The sequence below is a fragment of the Melitaea cinxia genome, chromosome Z (genome assembly GCF_905220565.1).
Source record: "Melitaea cinxia chromosome Z, ilMelCinx1.1, whole genome shotgun sequence".
Lineage (NCBI taxonomy): Eukaryota > Metazoa > Arthropoda > Insecta > Lepidoptera > Nymphalidae > Melitaea > Melitaea cinxia.
In genome coordinates, this window is record NC_059424.1 from 8180698 (window position 1) to 8201447 (window position 20750).

At 34.1% G+C, this 20750-nt stretch overlaps 1 long non-coding RNA gene across 1 annotated transcript; it reads left to right on the forward strand.

Moving 5' to 3' along the window:
* Positions 1 to 379: 379 nt before the first annotated feature.
* On the forward strand, positions 380 to 17060 carry LOC123668625. The gene is made up of 3 exons (XR_006745608.1): positions 380 to 471; positions 7168 to 7172; positions 17050 to 17060. It is a non-coding gene; the product is annotated as an uncharacterized LOC123668625 (long non-coding RNA).
* The last annotated feature ends 3690 nt before the right edge of the window (positions 17061 to 20750 follow it).

Consider the following 20750-nt stretch of genomic DNA (forward strand, 5'->3'; position numbering starts at 1 on the left):
TTTGCAACTTAAATACCTTTTAAAATATATTTGCTATACGTAACAGACTTGCTCTTGAGCGACTAAGCTAAAGTGACGTCGAGGCTGAGGTATATTTACTCAGAAAATACTTATTTACTTCTTATTTAAGCGTCACTACTTTCAAGTGTTTTGTTACTGTGGTAAAAAGGTAGCAATAGCTCCAGGGGAGAGTAAAAGGTTAGGGTCGGGCAGGTCGTTTGCAATCATCCTAGTGTTACAAGCATTAGGCTATGGTATCCATTTACCACGTTAATAGTACATTAAAAGCAATCTCAAAAAGTTTTATAAAACGATACTTTAGCACAGTTAGTTAGTTCAGCATATTGCAGTCTACTGCTGGACATAGGCTTCCCCAAGTTCGCGCCAGACATTCCACAATCCTCATCCAGCCTACATCGGCAATCTTACGTAGATCGTCGGTCCAATGGACCGGTGGACGTCCCACATTGCGTGCAATTACAATGGTCTTGTGGTGACATCTATCGCGCGAAATACCAATGACTATAAACTATGTAATTAGAGAAAACTTACGTATGCTACATCGCGCTATCAGAGTTTTCAAAATGATTAAGTATATATACAAGATCCCGACAACAACTGTCGGGGCGTTAGCCCACCAGACACAACTTCCGTCTGGCCGGAGGATCCTCCCTTTTCGATGGCGGATGTGATTCTTCACACAGCGTTCCAGACGCTACCAAAGTCTTTTTAGCAGAAAGATCCCTGTTCATCACAAATTTTTATATAGGCTATGCTGACGTTTGTCGTGATCGGAGAGTTTGAAACAAGCACAAATGCTTGTGTTGTGTATGTTCCCGATCTCTAAGACAACACTAGATAAAAGATTCACACCCTATGGGGGTATTGAGGTATCTGTTATTATTTATTCATTTATAAGTCGCAAACTTGTCGGTCAAATAATTCTAATATTTTTCAAGTATAAAAATACGAGGTCTAATTTTATTTCAATGTTGCTGTTTCATTAATTTCTGAAATTTAATGTCGATTACTTATTTCTGTACGACTAACAAGATAAAGGTAGCTTTTATTTAATTTTATTAGACAGAGTAATTGTTTCCAGCTCGTGATTATTAGTTTCGGATAAACATCTCGAGAATGAGAGTTCGTTACGTAAACTTATGATTTTACAAATTGCAACACTATAACAATAAGAATATTTTTTATTTTTATTTAGAAGCATGTTGATACTTCATTATATTTTTGTATAAGTTTCAAATTTGCTTTGAATATAATCAAAAGAGTCGAAAAAAAAAAACAATCACTATAACAAAATAACTGTGCCAGAAGATTTTATAACATTAACTAATTTTATGTCTGTTTAGTAAAAATAAACATTAATTTAAATTTGTAAACTCTTAATTATGTTTTTGAACGTAGTTAAATAAAGCATCAGTATCAGTATTTGTGTTTTTTCGATTCGAGAATCAGCGTTTGATTATTGATTTGTGTTAGAGAGTAAAATATTAGTAGACAATTGACAAAAATTATAATAGGCAACGAAGCTTAAAAAAATCAATACCACGTAGCACGAGAAAAGCTAATATAATAATATATATTAATATCACTTATTTCCTTGTATCTTAATATACAATTTTATTTTCCTATAAACAATATTACGGAAACCATTTAGAGCTAAATCTTGGTTCTGTTCCAAACTTGGTCTTATTTGATGATTTGTATACTGGCCATAAGCTTGGATTGTGTAATCAGACGTACACAATAACATGACGTGATCCCGTGGGGTCACAATAACGACCAGTTTCAATTGCGTGGGTGATCCAACGTTCGATAAGTTATTCAGCATCCTTGCCAGTTTATGTTCTTATACGTCCCCTTTAGTTTCGGTAGACTTCAAGAGGTCATGTCACCGGTAGAATATTAGATGCTACTACACACTTAATGTCTCTTTCGGGACTATGCAGTCGATTTTTCTTGATTCAAAAAGAAGTAGTGGCTAAAGTTTGCTTACAGTAAGTTCGTGAAAAAGTAATGTCTGTATCTAAACATATTGATATTAACATATTTATGACTGAATGAAACACACGATACCTGTCTATATTCAATGCTGGAAAATATTCCTTTTTATATACAGAAGAAGTAATAATAGTAGACGTTAATGGATGTTTTGTCATTATCACACCGGAACGGTTATTATGCATCTATGTCTAAAAATGTTAAAATAAATCACACGCCACACATAATATGTGGGGTAAAAGGTTGCGTTACTTATTATTTACGGTACTTTATAGTTAAGAATGAAAGAAAGCATCAAAGTTAAATATTGTAATATATTTTTTATGAAAACTCTACGAGTAAAAATATAATAATTATTCATTTCCGTTTAAATTTTAGAAAAAAATTTACATGATTGACGGATACCACCATAATATAATGCCTGGCTGTCATATAAAATAAAAAAAACATTTTTTTTAAAGTTTCGTTCTTGTTGATTTTTCAATCCCGAATCGCAAGTAACTTGAAAGTCATAAACATATGACGTATTATTTAATATGCATTTACATTTGATACTTACGTCGTTTCATAAGAGCTCGCAAATCGACAAATTCTTTAACATGAAAGTCGAAAATAACATTCTGATGCAAATCAATTTCGAGCCAGGAATAATGATTGATTTAGTCATGGCTATGACATATTGGAACTCGGCCAGATATATTCTTACATTCACGTTTGAAATAATGCATCCGTTATATAAAACAATTAGTTTTCATTCGGCAGACTGTGGTTTGTTTTCCAGATTGAGCAAAACGAAGTTGTTGACTATAAACGTCTGTATAAAACATACGTATTAAATTTATGTAACCCACGTTCAGATTTAGGTACTTTTAAAACATGGCTAAATGAAAGTGAAATGAGATATTTTTGTTCGGAGTGCAGTTATGAGGTCAATTTAAAATGATCGAATTTTTATGTGTTACTATAATGTAAATGAATTATTATAATTCGAATGTATTATTCAATAATGTTAGTGTATGATCATTTCGGAAGAGAGCGAAAGTGGATTTGCCACATGTGGTCATTTTTTGGCCTAGATCGGCTATTCTAGTTAAGGCACTGCCGTTCACCCGCAAGTGTACGTCATTCAAACTCGTATTCTTTAGTTTGCGTAACACGCTAACCCACGGTCAGAGAATGAACATAATAAACCAAGGTTCCACGTTAATTTATATATTATGGTAATGTTTTATTGCTTGTTTGTTTGCTGTGTGGCTACGGCACTAAAGAATTTAGCCACCCCCTCTCTTCCCGTGGGTGTCGTAAGAGGCGACTAAGGGATAACAAGGTTCCACAACCACCTTGGAACTTATGAAGCCGACCGATGGCGGGATAACCATCCAACTGCTGGCTTTGAAATACACAGGCCGAAGACGGGCAGCAGCGTCTTCGGTGCGACAAAGCCAGTACTGCGGTCACCAACCCGCCTGCCCAGCGTGGTGACTATGGGCAAAACACATGAGTTCACGTTATTTTTGGCGTAAACTTGTGGAGGCTTATGTCCAGCAGTGGACTGTATAGGCTGTAATGATGATGATGATGAATGTTTTATTAAGTGCACAATATTATAGGATTTGTATTTCTTTGAATCCAGTAAAGCATCAAAGCGCATACGACTGTTTCTTGTTTATTTTAATACTAGTGGCCTAAGTAAATAATTTTTACATAGTTTGAATTCAAAATTTTTCTTCATCGAACGCCAGTAAATTACGTTATTAGTATTAGTTGTATTATAACATGAGTGGGTGACAATATATGTTTTTAATATTACCTATAAACGGTCATAAAAATTATAAATAAAATACGAATTATTGATGACATAATTTTCGTAATTCTTAAAGTTATACATTATTTGACTTTTTTAACCATAATACAGTAAGTAGGACGTTAAATTCCTAAGCATTCCGTTTACCTAATCTTATTACATTTTAATTACGATGCATCTCACGGAACCGACTCGTGTTAGCTGTTTTGAAAGGTCGAATGGTATTAAATATGTTAATTTGTATGTACGATCACAATATCTCGCAACTGTTAGAAAATTGTAGAAATTGGATCGAATTATCTAAACGTAAAAATACCAACGAAACGAGAGAAACGAATGATATTTTAATACATAATCGGATAAAATTTCTAAAATAAAATAAATACTCGTACATTAATGGGCAAATCAGCTTTATACTGTAATACATTAATTAAAAGGAAAACATGCCACGTGTAATGATGTTTCGTCTATTAAGTCGTTAAGTTATCAAAAGTATATGGTTACAAATCTGCTGTCTTATCATAAAGGAATATATAGATTAGATAGATTCTTTTCCGAAAAAAAGTCTGATCATCTTAGCATTTTTTTTGTGAAAAGGGACTATTATTTAAAGAGGTCAATCGTTATAAAAACATTTACCTTTATATTGTTAGCATAATTTAAGAAAAAAGTAGTTCGTCCATTAAAATAATGGACAAAATTTAGTAGATTGAGATATAGATAATAAATATTATTCACATGTTTATGTAATTAAGCGGTAGGTGGCCGCGAGCAGACATAAAACTGTAATTACGAATAAAATATGGTACTCTGGTAATCCTAATCATTTGCCGAAACCACCACTTTAAATATAGTGATATTGCAGAGATATGTATGTTGTAGATATACTTACATATATATGTACTATGTAAATATATTTATAATTAAACTAGGTCGACAAACAAGCATACTGCTAACCTGATTGTAAGCGGTTACCGTAGCTTACAGACGGCTGCAATTGTACTCCGAATCCCCCAAGCAGCTCTGGTCACCTTACTCACCGCAGGAACACAACACTGATTGAGAGCAATATTATTTAGCTGTGATCTTATGTAAGGTCAAGGCACGTTCCAGATTTTGAGCAGAATATATTCTGCTATACCTCAGTTAAATAGTATATTGTTAACAAAAGAGATACGCAATGAAAAACATTGCGTCATTCATTATAAATTATTTTGAAAAGATTAAATTTTTGAATAAAATTCACAATTTGTATTTATGTTATCAATGTTATTGATATCATTTTATTCTCATAACAATTATAGACATCAAATTTTTGACCGTATGTCAAAGTATGAAATCGATATATTTATATAAAAAATGTTTTATTTTTAGCTACAAATAGGATGTTTACTCCTCAGTAAATAAACAAGATAAGGTTTACTATAACTTGAAATCATGTATATTTTATTTTCATAAAAACCGTTGCCCTTACAGCGAACTTGAAGTAGTCAATACAAGAATTTCTTTTAAGAATTAAAATAATTATGAAAATAAGTGAGTACAGTTGGCTTATTAAGCGCAATGAATGTATAAATAGTTTAGATAAAAAAGGTTGTTTCTGCATTTTAACTTTTTAAAATTAATTTATTTTAAAGATTTTACAATAAAGAGCCAGTATATAGAGAAAAGCTGAATGAATATTTGTCTGAAATTTTTTTGTTTCTTAATTAAAATGTTTATATATTTAAAAAATTTAGGACCTTTACATATACTTTATAGGAGTACTATGCCGGAGTCAAGCCTGAACTGGGCAGAGTCGGACCGTGCCACGGTTCGATTATATTAATCCAATAGGTCAAATATTTACATTACCTATATTTTATTTATTCATAGTAACAGATAACTTAGGTCTTCGCCTGTTTATGGTCGGGGATCAGCTTCAAAATGATGTCGTATATTTTTAACACACAGGTGTTCTGTGAATCACATTTAATTAACGTGCTATTAAATATGAGTAAATAAATGGATAACTGGTTAGAACACGTGTATGATTATTTTAAAGGCTACGAAAAAGTTTACACACATTTGTACATACATTTCCAATTATATAGTAGTGGAGTACGTTAGAAACTAAAATATCTTATTACGGAAAAAAGAAATCATAAAAAGAAGAGAAGAAACCTGAACAATAATTATATTATTCAGCGTTGTGACAAATATAAACCTGACAAACTGTTAGAAATTTAGTCGCGAATTGAATATTAAAATATTTTAACAATATGCTGTAATAAGCTAGAAGTAAGCTAACGCTTAAAATATTTTCATTGCATATTTAAGTTATGCGATAGGAATGATAAAAAAGTTATAAAGTAACAAACAATTATTACTAACATAGGTGTACCTATATGTTACATGCCTACATAAATATACATACGTATAAATTCCCGAACAATTAATAACTTTATTTAATAATTGAAGGAAACATTATTTAGTCAAACAATACCAAATTTAGTTCCAACTGCGGTCATACTGCAATCGTAAAGAATTTAAAAATTCGATTATAACAAATAACTAGCGATAATTAGCGATCTTATTTGCTTTTTTCAGCATTTAATGAATTATGAGAAATTCATTGAGTTTTTGGATTTTGGAAGATATATTCAATAATACCGTAACTTAATGGCATTGGCTATTTTTGGCTTCATTTCATTAGCTGGTATAACTATTGCAGTTTAGGGAATATTTTTTCTTGACACGAGTAACGGTTGCTACAAGTTTTGTTTTACAATCGAAATTTACTTTTATAGATACTCTTTGAGATCCGAAGGCAGGTTTACAAATATTACGAAGGTTTACTATATCAGAAAGATATATTTGGCCGTATAATAATAGAACCAAGAGAGAATCGAACTCGTGTCCTTGGTGTCCTCAAATGGGTGGACAAGTATAACTAAAATTCCATTAATATTAAATATGTGTTACTTACTTATATATATATATTACTTAGACTTACTTGTAAAAATTCAAAGAGTTTTTTTATTTATTTAATTAAGTAGGCTTTAAACGCACTGTTAACTCATTATTTTACAAGTTAATATTATACAAGTCTTTACTAATTAAATATTTATTGGAGCTACTACCGATTAAGTAGAGAAGAATCGGCAAGTAAATCCACAGTTATTCTAAAGTAAAAATTCAGTAATTATATAAATAAATACATATATAAATTTTGTTATAGAAAAAGTTTATACGATAAGTATTACGTAAGATGTTAAAATACGTAACGTGTCGTATAAAAATTCAAACAAAAGCATAATTCGATCGTTAGCAATAGTCAGAGAATGTTTTAGAAAGGTCGAGCCAAGGTTTGGTCGAGACGGTTTCATCTCGCTTAAGCAATTGACCTCTACGTTACAAAAATTTCAGATGCACTAATACTGTAATATCGATATAATTCATTAAAATAAATTTTATTTCCTATCATAAATAAAATATAGGTGGCTACGGAACAGTATATACTATTTCATTAATAAATTAATAATAATAATTCGAAAATATTAGCTTTGAATTGTTTATTATATTTTAACAGTAACAGTTAAAATTTTATTCTTAAATACATTTTATTAATGTTATTAAAATTTCAATTCCTATTTATAGCATGATGTGATAAAAATGACTTCAACCGAGGAGAGAAATTAGATTTACGAATAGAAAATATTCTGATATCGAATTGCGTTATGTGATTTAATAAATATATAATATAACATTATTGAACATTGAATTTTTATATAAAATTCTAAAGTGTATTATCCGACATAACAATATAAATAAATCGCTAAATGTGTGTACGCGTATAACTTCTGTACGACTGCACCAAATTAGGCAATTCTTTTATTCTTTTTGTTATTGTCAGAAAAAAGTTTGGTTTCGGAAACATAGAAAAAAATATATTCACGAAATAAAAAAATAATAATATCGGTACAAATTTAGAAGGGTCAGCTAGTTTGCTATAAAATTTTTGTTACTTAAATCACTTATATTGACCCTGATTTTGAAAAGTTCAAGGTAAGTTCGTTCGATAAAATATACAAATCGTTAAAGTCATCATTACGGTGTGTCTAATTATATAGATTCACTACCAATGACATACTCGATGGTTGCAGCGAAACGGCCTCAACGGTTACAGCATTAACAGTAACCGCCGTTTTACACTTTAATTATGTTTATATTATTATGATGTCACGAGTCATATTCCCGTCTATCGCGACGTTAGTGATGCAAGCTTTATGAAAGGTAATAAAAATAAAATAGGTATGTACTAAAATGTTAAAGAAACTATAAGAACAAGAATCATCGTCAATTCAATTTAATGTAATAAAATGATTTCATAATTTATAATAACATATTATTTACTTTAAATAGTAATTAAATCGGGGATTGAGCGTGTCAAGGTTGCAATGTGTCACGAAATAGTCTTTCGCAGTTGTGGATCAGTCCACTGCTTTATTAATTACTAGCGACCCGTCCCGGCTTCGCACGGGTGCAATGCTGATACTAAATATACTACAGAATGTCTTTATTTATAGTGTGAAGCTAGCTTATAGAATGGTTATTAACATAATAACAACATTCAAATATGCGTCGTTAGATTACACGCTGTTACAGAATGCGTTGAAGAAATAAAGGTTCACTGCTCGTTTCCCGTAGGTGATAGCGTGATAATATGTAGCCTATATGTTGACCCGACTTCTTAATAATATTCGTGCCAAATTTGACTTACCGAGAACAATATGATTGACTTAATTTACAATATTAAGTAATACTACATATCGAATTTATAAATATAGTTTTCGGTTCTAATTAAACGTTTGTGTTGGATCTGTATTAAATTATATCCCACATGTTTGGGTTATAGCCGCAGGGCGACATAAGGGATTAAATATTGAGATTATAGATAAGACAGGTTGAAATGCTCACACTATTTATATTAGGTAAGGGATTAGTGGTCTAATTCTTCACTGACATATTTGTAAAACTTGTTATCACTTGCTTCACATTTTGTTAATTTTTCCAGTTTCGAGATACTACAAATTCAGACATACTTAATGCGGTTTATTAATTATTACTGATATTAATTATAGTCTATTGAAATGTCTGCTCAGTGCTTTTTTCACCGTTTTATAGTAGCTACCTATTTCACTCGTCGAATGATCGTCTTTAAATAAAACTTAAATTGGACTCAGGCTTGTAACAGATCTCACATTAAAAACATACTTAGACGACGCGTTGACGCAGCGGTCACAGGATTGGTTTATGTTAGTTGCGCCGGCGGTTGCGGGTTCGATCCCCTCACATGACAAACATTTGTATTGGCCATACAGATTTTTGCCGTGGTCTCAATTGATGTTTGTGCAGTCCTTGTAAATCTCCCCACCGTGCCTCGGAAAGCACGTTAAGCCTTCGGTCCCGGTTATTATCATGTAGACCTGATAGCGATCGTTACTTATAGTAGGGAATGTATCCGCCAACCCGCATTGGAGCAACGTGGTGGATAAACTCTAATCCTTCTCCTACATGAGGAAAGAGGCCTATGTCCAGCAGTCGGATGTTACAGGCTGAAGCAAAGCAACGTGTTTGGACCGAGCTATGAGTATCTTTTAAAGATACGATCAGAAACGAGACTATCCGCGAGAGGACGATAGTTGCCGACATAGCCCACAGAATTAGCAAGCTGAATGGCTGTGTTTTGGTCAGGTGTGTAGCAGGACCGATGGCCGCTGGAGCAGAAATGTTCTGGAGTGGAGAAAATGTGTTGGAAAACGCAGTGTGGGATGTCTTTCAACCTGCTGGTTCGATGATCTACGTAGGATTGGCTGTGGAGGCTGGAGGATTGCGGAAAACTGGGATGTTTAGCGCGAGCTTGAAGAGGCCTGTGTCCAGAAGTGGACTGAATAGGCTAAAGTGAATGATTGTGAGTATCTGACAGTAAACTTGGTTTTGTGTGGACAGTGACATTGTTTAACGACAAGGAAGTGAAAGCTCTTCATATTATGATCTTAGAAAATGGAAACTAATTCGGCTAAGATATAAATTAAGCATGCCATTAATTTAAATAACAAAGAAGAAAGAACGTATTAATTTCAAAATATTTATATATTTACCTATAATCAAACAACTTTTTCGAATTTTATCGCGGTTTATTAAGTTTTGTAAATGCTCGACGTTTCGAATACTTTACAGCAATCATTATTTTTATAAATTGTAATATTAAATTTCACTACAACTAAAGTCATGGGATACTCATCCCAACTTACCTGTCCGGTAGTTGTGGTATGGTATACGGGTATGCGACCCCGGCTTCCCTAGCTATTACTGCCCTATCCCTTGCACTCCTGGGTGGTAATATCCTACATTTCCTATTTTCCCACTCTAACTTACCAATCTTCCTTGTTCACACCACCTATCCCTTCCCTTTCCCTATTCCTACCCTCCCCGCCAATCCAACGTCTGCCGCGCGGATGGATGCATGGCTAGGGGCAAGCCTAGTCGTAAGCGTGCCATATTGCCCTGGGACCGGGCGACCCAGAATAAGGCCAGCCTTACCCTGACATGCGGGGCTCTGCCAGGGTGGACAAACTTTTCCCTAGCTACTCGTGGGAACGCAATGGATAACCGAAAAAATTTTATTCATAAAAATGGCGGCGGTGTGGTTCGCCACCCATCACGTCTCGTTTCTCGCGGGGGCGAAAAGCGGCCCATGGAGAGCCGCTTTGCTACGTTGAATGTAAGAGGAGGAATGGATGGTAAGGTAGATGAAGTATGTCAGATGATGGATGAAAGATTCATAGATATTTTGTGCGTGAATGAAACCAAGAGGAAAGGGTGTGACACCACGGTACATGGACCCTACACGGCATACTGGTCGGGAGTCCCCCAAACCAGCCGAGCCTGTCAGGGAGTTGGTGTGATCCTTTCCTCTCGAATGGTTGAATGTGTGATGGAGCATGAATGTGTAAGCCCAAGACTCCTCTGGATTAGGTTGAAAGTCGGACTCACTCGCTTGTTTATCCTTGGGGTCTATGCACCGACGGATCTGCGCGGAGGTGGGTCATTAAAAGACCAACAAGAGAGAGAGGAATTTTGGGATAGCATGAGAGAGGTCTTGAATAAATGCGGAGAAAATGAACGGATCGTAATGTTAGGGGACTTTAATGGGTGGGTTGGAGTAAAGCGTGATGGGTATGAAAGAGTTCTGGGTACGTTTGGGGACGAAAGAGTGAATGACAATGGGAGAAGTCTGCTTGAAGTATGCTTGGAATGGAATCTTTGCGTGGTCAACACAATGTTTGAACACAAAAAGATCCATTTGTATACAAGAGATGAGGGTGAGTCTAGAAGTATGATTGATTTTGTAATTGTGGATGAAAGACTGAGAAAGAAAGTGCTTGACACTCGGGCATACCGCGGTGTTGGTCTCGACACAGACCACATCCTGGTCATAGCCCGAATACGTGGCCTCTTTAAACGATGGCGCCACCGAGGGGCCGAGCCTACGAGTGTTTTAGCCAGAATAAAAGTGGAAAACCTACAAGGAAAAGAAAAGAAAGATGAGTATGTAGAGAAACTGAAAGAAAGTTTTAAAGGCATAGAAGAGATAGGTGTGATTGAGAATTTGTGGGAGACTTTTAAGAAAGGGGTCGTGAATAGTGCTATTGAGGTGTGCGGGGTAGCTAAAAGAAGGAAAGGAAGAAAGAACTATAATGTGTGGATGGATAAAGATGTACAAAAGGCTGTGCAAGAAAAGAAGAAAGCGTGGTTGGATTGGTTAGCAACAAAAGCTAACCAAAAGGTTCAAAAGGCAACGGATGACGAGGTAAAGGAAGCAAGAACGAAGTATAAAAGATTGAAATCAGTAGCGAAAGAAGTGGTGTCTAGAAAGAAAGAAGAACGAAAGGATGATTTTGATAGGAGGCTCACTGAAGATTTTCAGTCAAACATTAAGTTTTTCTGGAAATCCATCAAAACAGCCAGAGGAAAAATTTCTTCCTCGGAGCTGAGCACAATCAGGAGTCAAGATGGGAGCGTTATAAATGGAGAAGAATGTGTGTTAAAGAGATGGAAAGAGTATTTTGAAAGTGTGTTTGAAAGAGAGGAAGTGCAGGTACAACAACCGGCACCTTCCATTGAGAGTAGTATAAATGTCGATGAAAGTGAGATAAGCATGGATGAAATAGTGAAAGCGCTGAAAAGTATGAGATTAGGTAAGGCTGCAGGGTATGACAGGATCACCGTCGAGATGCTGAGGGCTGGACAGGGTATAGTGGCTAGCCAGCTGTACTGCCTTTTCAATTTGTGCTGGCGAAATGGGCAAGTACCGGAAGACTGGTGCAAAGCCGTAATCGTGCCGTTGTATAAGGGAAAAGGGTCACGGCAGGACTGCATAAATTACCGCGGTATAAGCCTTCTCAGCGTCGTCGGTAAATTGTATGCGAAAGTGTTGATTGAAAGGGTTGTGAATGAAACAGATGAAAAAGTATGGGATGCACAAGCGGGATTTAGAAAGGGAATGGGATGTACGGATCAGGTCTTTTCCTTGCGGTGCATAGCCGAAAAGTTTTTAGCAAAAAACAAAAAGGTCTATTGCGCGTTCGTGGATTTGGAAAAGGCCTATGATAGAGTGGTGAGGAATGAATTGTGGTCAGCATTGTCCGTGTACGGTGTGAGCGGCGCACTCATGCGAGCACTACAATCTCTTTATAGGGATTCTAGTGCTTGTGTGAGGATAAACGGGGCATACACTGAATGGTTTAATATCGAAAAAGGTGTTAGACAGGGATGTGTAGCGTCACCGTGGCTGTTTAACTTGTTCATGGACAATTGCTTGACAGAGTTAAAAGAGAATGAAAGTGGGTTGAGAATGGGTGAGTTACTCGTCAAATGTCTTCTCTATGCTGATGACCAAGTACTACTTGCGTCCTCGGCCGAGGAGTTGCAGGAGATGGTAACTGCTATGAGTGGAGCTTTTGTTAGAAAGGGAATGAAGATGAATGTAAAGAAGACGAAAGTGATGGTGTTTGAAAGAGATGAGGTAGTGACAGACTGTAATATCGTGATTGGAGATGAACAAATTGAACAGGTGAAAGAGTTTGTGTATCTGGGTTCGAAGTTTACAAGAGATGGAAAGTGTGAGAGTGATATTGAAAGAAGAGTGAATGCAGGAAACATGGTGAACGGAGCTTTGAACTCCTTTATGAGCAGTCGGAAGGTGTCTAAAAAGGCTCGTTTGGCTGTGCATGGGGGGGTGTTGCTTCCGACACTCATGTACGGAAGCGAAAGTTGGGTATGGCAGAAGAGACATGAAAGCAGAATAAATGCAGTTGAGATGAGAGCGTTAAGAAGTATGATAGGAGTTAAACTGAGTGACAGGATGAGAAATAGTGAGATAAAGAAACGGTGTGGTCTGAAAGAAGATGTAGTGACAAAAATTGAGAAAGGTATGCTGAGATGGTTTGGTCATGTCGAGAGAATGAATGAAGAACGACTGACGAAAAAAGTGTATAAGGCGAGTGTGAGTGGAAGTGTTGGAAGGGGTAGACCTAGGCGGACATTTCAAGACCAAATCGGGGACGTCTTGAAAAAAGGCCAGGTCAAGAGTACCCTAAACCGACGAGCATGTATGAAGGGAATAATGAAAGTGGATGAAGCGAAACAAGTATGTAAGGATCGTAGCAAGTGGAAAGAAGTGGTCTCTGCCTACCCCTACGGGAAAGAGGCGTGATTATATGTATGTACAACTAAAGTAACAATGAACTTAGTAGAACATATCTGCCAACAAGTATAAAATTACTATTTCAGAACTTTGCTATTTATTATAAACTAGCTGTGCTCGCGACTTCGTTCGCGTGAAATAGTGACTTTACATGTTCAACGTGATTCTTTAAATTGGCATAACTTTTTTATTTACGAAACGATTGACATGAAACAAACACTAAGTGTTAAGCTAGACTTGCCAAGACATATTAGTAAAACCACATCTAAATCGGATAAGCCGTTTCTGAGATTAGCGTACACAAACACACAAAAATTCTGACAATCATTGTTTCGGGTGCTACTTGCGTCGATAAAGGTCGCAATAATATTTTTTCACATATATCTTTTAAATGCACAGACAGCGACCTGTTATATTTTTATTATATGTATGATAAGGGAAAGATAAAGTGTGTTTCAAATAATTTGATGGTGGTGACCATAACAGCAAAAGGACAAAATATTTGTAAGAAGAGGTATTATTTTTCTCAAATGAATAAAAGTTATACAGACAATTGATATTCGACTTCCACTCATTACTAATAATAATAAAAAAGCGCGTGCGTACAAGTGCACATGTCAGTAGTGAAACTTTTTTGGCAAACTAATTTTTGATTCTGACAAAAAACGTTGCCGTTTTATCCGTAAAAAATTTACCCTCGCGCCTAAAGAAGTTTCACTTCGAAAATGTTAGCTGTATTGTAAACAAGTTTTGAGTAAGCAGAGTGTTTTGTCTATTCGAGAGATGAAAATGAGATGTTTTTCCAGAGAGGACTGTATATGTCGGGGTTGTTTATGGTGTTGTACAAAGTCGTCAAACATCGCGCATAATTTGCTAGCCATTGTTATATAGGTTTTATTTTATATTACATCTTTGTGCCGTTTGCACTCGAAACAATTGGACCTTGGAGTAACAGTGCTAAAAAAAAATTAAATGAGATAACTCCTCGCCTTATTGCCTCCACTGGTAAACAAGAGAGCTGGTACATTTTTTGCCCAGAGAATCGGCATAGTGATTCAACGGGGAAATGCTGCCAGCATTCTGGGCACAATTCCACGCGGACATGATTTATACCAAAACTATCTGTAAATATTTAGTTCTTAAGTTGTGACTTGTAAATATATAGATTATATTTTTAAATATATAGATTGGTTGATTACGTTAAAAATAAATAGAAAAAATTGGTGATACTGTTTCTATCGGTAGTAAAAAATTAAATCTGCATTTTATATGATTTTGAGGTTTATTTAACTTTGTTATTTTTGCTGTAACGAATAGCGCTTGACCTTGTCAGTGCCACTATTAGGCGTGACATCGTTTATTTGAAGATCGTTCGAATATTTAATAAATCATTTGATATAATAGTTATTTTCGCTTTCAATGCTATTCGTTAAATATAACTGTACCTACTTATATTTATTTTTAGAAATCTTTATAAAATATGAAAGATGCTTTAAAATTATATTGTTAGTTTTTTAATAAATGTAATAGGTTAATATTTGGCCCGTTGGACCGACGATCTACGTACGATTGCCGGTGTAGGCTGGATGAGGATTGCGGAAAACCGGGATGTCTGGCGCGAACTTGGGGAGTCCTATGTCCAGCAGTGGACTGCGATAGGCTGAAGTGAGTGAGTTAATATTTCATTGTCACTTAACTTATTCTCATATATCTAATTAAATTTTTAATTGTTAAAATATATACGAACAAGGACAGTTCAAGCTGATGAAAAATACGTTTTGCAATACTAGAGTTGTACAGAATTATAATTAAATTTAGTTAGATCTGACTGAGATATGTTTAGGATATTTGACACACCTTCAAGGTAACCTTCGTGAAAATTTAGATATATTCTGTTATTAAGGAAAAAAAATCATTCAAACCTTAATATCGTTTGTATAGTAATATTTACTTTATTTATTTATTGATACACTAGCTGACCCGGCGAACTTCGTATCGCCTAACAGTCGATTCTATAATTTTATTAATTTTTTTTTTTAGAATTTTTCTTTCCGTAAGAACCATCCTCGTACTTCAAGGAATATTTTAAAAAAAGAATTAGCGAAATCGGTCTAACCGTTCTCGAGTTTTGCGCTTAGCAACACATTCAGCGACTCATTTTTATAATATAGAGATTAGTAAACGATACATAATAATATCAATTATTATAAACTCCTAAAAATAAAGTTGATTTTAAGAGTCTCGCACTCGCCAGACATAAATTGCTCTGAATCAAATTATTTTGACACGTTTATTTTCACTCTATCATTATCAAAACAGCTCCCAAAAAAAGTTTAGAAAATCTGTAATTTTTATTACAGTTGCTTGGTAATGAAGAAATTATCGACTTAATCTTCTTAGAAGTCTCACTACATACGAAACATCGAGTGGGCGTAGTATTCCTGAGTGTTGATTTTAATCTACCCATACTACAAATAAGGCTGTTTTTATTTATTGCTTTTCTAGATTTAGCTACCTGACGATATAAATATTTTAAGGCTAAATTTCTAAAATTACTTTAGCTTTTGCGTGTCTGTTATCAGAAATATTTCCTTTTTAATTACAAAAAAAAAATGTTTTTGTTTATATTTAACACTAGGTGTGCCCGCGACTTCGTCCGAGTGGAATTGAACAAATAAGTTTTTATTCAGTTCACAGAGTTATCATATAAATAAATTTCTTAAATAAAAGTAGCCTACGTTACTCCTTATTACACCAGCTATCTACCAGTATAAGTCCCGTCAAAATCAGTCCAGCCGTTTCAGAGATTACCCAGAACAAATGTACAAACAGACAGACAAAAATTCTGACAATCATTATTTTGGGTGCTATTTGCGTTGATAAAGTACCCAATATATTTTTTTATTATATATCTTCCATGTACAGACAGCGATCTGTTATATTTTTGTTATATGTACTGATTTAAGTGTGTAGGTTCAGAGGTGGAGTACTTTGTTCAAGACATGACTAAATTTATATTTTACTTTTCTTAAAGGAGTAATTGCAGAGCTTCAAGTCGATTTTTTCTGCATAATCTATATTCCAAATCAGAAAGAAACCGCGCAGTTACTCATTAAAAAAAAACCTTTATTTTAATACACAATGGGTACTATCTTGCATGAAATACAGCGACACTAGATCATCATCATTTATGTAATTCTGCACCAAATAATAACTTTTAGCTATAAATTTATATTTAATACAAACTTTCAATTTATTCTCAGACAATCGCAAAATCGTTTGTAGGATTTTATTATACACGCAAATAGCCATATCCCCGTGTGTGTGCACGCTACTGTCGGAAAAGGTTAATGCAATTTAGCTGTGGTTTTCACTAGTATATTGTGGTAAGCTTCACTTAACAGTGTTTATTTTATGTCAATTAAATCACAAATAAAAAATATGTCAATTTAAAGAATTGCGTTGAACATTTAAATAGCCAAAACGCGGACGAAGTCGAGGGCACAGCTAGTTATTAATATAATCTTGAACCTAATAATATGCTTCTTTCTTAAGCATTACGTGTAAATTACTTACTGTACGAATTATACTTTACAAATTGAATGTTTCATTTAATATAAATTGATCTTAGTGTATTGGTTTTTTATACGCATTTGGTACCCAGTAGTACTAATTTCAAGATAAACGCTTCAGCCTGTAATATTCCACTGGTTATATATATATATATATATATATATATATATATAAGCCTCTTTCCCCATGTAGAACAAGGACCAGAGCTTAATCCACCACGCTGCCCCAATGCGGGTTGGCGGATATATTCCCTACTATGACTAACAAGCAGACTGGAAATAAATATTTTTATAAACACAAATGTCCACTCCGAGCGGGTATCGAACCCGCGACCGTGGGTGTTTAGGCGCCGCCGATACGGCATATAAACTGACCCCAGGGCGGTGGTCTACTAACTAAATTGATACGTAATTACATAGTTATAATATATAATATAACAATTAAAAGTTACTTTACGATACTATACTATCGATATATTGGTATTATAAAAGTAACTTTTAGTTATTATTATCTACATTTGTGCAATGGATATTTCAATATTTTAACCGACTTCAAAAAAGGAGGAGGTTACTCAATTCGACCGTATATATATTTTTTATGTATGTTCGGGGATAACTTCGTCGTTTATGAACCGATTTTAATAATTCTTTTTTTATGTCGGAAAGTAGATTTCTCAAGGCAGGGTACCATCATACGGAAACCAGAAGCTGATGATGGGAAATCACAGAAATCGAGGGGGACCCTCGAAAATCGTAGTGACGACTAGTGCGTTTGTTAATTTTACGTCTACTTACGTTGTATTACTAATGTAAATGAAGTCGGATTTTTTCGTTTGCTAGCAAACACAATTATGTTCATATTTGTGTTTAGATCATGGACTGTCTGTTGCGAAGGCGATTGCATGTTTAATACAGGAATTAATCCTTCTGGAGCCGCAGTGTGAGGCGTTTATTATTTAATGCTAGAATGCTATTTAAAGTTTATCATGCCTGAGTAGGGTTTAACGTATATATTTGATTGAATAATTTGTTTTGTTTGGCTTTATTTTTATAATTTATTGCAAGATTCGAAAGTTTTATTCACTTTTTAACTAATTAATTTTAATTAAAAATTAATACGGAGTTTTTACAGATACGAATCATAACTAATAAAAACAACGAGACTAAAGATTAAAATGATGTAGCAATTATAAATACTGAATATCCAATAACAGAATACCATCGAGGGCACTCATATCATTGTCATAACTAGGTAACTTGATAAGCACTTTATTGATTAATTTAATACTAGTGTAATGTATAATAATGTGTTTTGGTATGTAAGTAATGTGTCAAACGTGTGTCACTTACAAGCTGATGCCATCTTTTGTGTTATTTTGTCGCAATGAAATAATAATACAAAGCTGAAAAATAAATTTCGTTTATTAAAAAATTTTATAATTCGATAGGAATAAAATTGGTTTTGGAGAAATGTTCCTTGTGATGAGGGTCACGTATGTTATTTGCATTCACGAAGTGTGTTAAAAGGAGAAAAAAATCTCATATTCTCTTATGAAGTGCAGGCAAATATTTCTGCATTGCAGTGATTCAGTGAGCTTATGTGTATTGCATAAGTTTATTTTTATGACAGTTATTTATATTACTTTGATGAAAGCATTTTTTTCTTTTTTGCTTACGATTTCGATTACAGCATTATTATACTTATTTAATTAACGTTTTATTAACTAACGTAATAATAATTTGGAGTTAAAATGTAAAAAACCTAATTTAAAGCGTCTTATAGTAATTATGATATTATAACGCGTTGCGATATTACGCCTAAAATGGTTTTCGTGTTTGCACATTAGCAGAGAAGACGTAGGTACGTACATTCATGATATTGTAATTAGAGGTAAAATTTCTATTTTCGCCATTTTATTAAAAAGCTAGCTGGTTTGTTTATTTATTATTCTTATAAGAAAACAAGGGGATAAATATGTTCCTTTAATTTTATTAAGAGTTATTTAGTTTTTATTTAACAGTACATACATTCCACATAGTTGTCGAACAAAGTAAATACGCATTATTAAGTATTAGAATAAACTTTATTGCACACCACTCGGAAAAAATATACATAAAACAGTTATTTACACATAGAGATAGTAATGTACAAAGGCGGTCTTATCGCTTAGTAGCAATCTCTTAGTAGCGATCTTAAGTATTCTTAACATCTCGTTCAAATTTAAATGGGACTACACGACAAGCATACGTACATAGTGACATTAATAATATATAATAGTAATTCAATAATGCTAATAATGAATTTAATGTTAAGGTCGATTTTACTTTTAAAGTTATAAATTCTAATTGTGAAAAATGTATATTGTGTTGGCAATCGAGGCTTAATAATAATAACACGACAAGCACCAGATTTCGAATAAAGAAATTAATCGTCAAAATCGGCATACTCAGCATAAAGTAATGAGGTAACACACATAAAAAAGTACAGTCGAATTGAGAACCTCCTGATTTTATTGAAGTCGAATATCAGAAGGACGTTTAGTTAAAACTATTTTTACCACGCTTTTATTAGCTTGGGTTATGTATGTAATGCATAATTTTCGCCAATATTCAGAAGTTTGATTAATTTGAAACTTTGCACACGTATCAAGGACCGATGACAATGTTTTTTTTTTCGCTGTATATTATAGTTATCTTATTTACAATTCACAACTTAAGAACTAATTTTTACAGATAGTTTTAGTATAAATCATGTCCGCTCACCACTATGAATTGAACAATAACATAACCCGTAATAAATACTCCGAAAATAAAGATTTTGGTCTAAAGGCACAACTTAATTTTTAACGATATTTTGCAGATAATTAATTTAGAAACCCTCGATTGCTCAGTAATCTTCTGTAACAAATTCATTTGCTGTTGGGCCGAGGGTATGTGCAAAGGCTACAGATGGAACCTTTTTGAAGAGTAAAACTTCTTTTCGCACGCTTGATTTGGAGAGTAAGCTGGTGCATGTGTGACGAGAGCATTATAAAAAGTGTAAACGGAAGTTGAGAGTGAGATATAAGTAAGATGGAGTTAAAGAAGTTTTTCTTCAGTCGTGTGTTCTAAAACACACTCGTTTTTTTCTGTTTTATGAGTTTGAGAGTTCAGATTTTTAGTACACAAAAGCACAGATAGCTAAAGAGAGATCAGCAGCAGCCGTTTTCAAAATCTTAATATAGGAATGATTAAGAATTTGAATACCTTAAATAAAATATTGATAAAATATTTTCTTCATGTTGATTGTAAAAATATCGTTTAATAGACACCGTCTAGTCGATACGACGAAGTAATTTGTTGCGAGAAACACAAAATTGATCCAAGTTTAGTGCATTGGCCGTAAAAATACTCTTCTGAAGTCAATAAGGGTTTAATATTAACCGTTCAATTCTTTTTCCTTTTATCGGTATTAAAGATAAAGTTATACGTTGTGAGCCTGTTATATATTTTTATGTATACGTGATCGATGTGATGTCGATTTTTGAACAGTGTAGATATCGTTTGGGGAAGCTGACATTGAATTACTAGCAGCTCTTAATTTTGCATACTGTATTATAAGGTATAT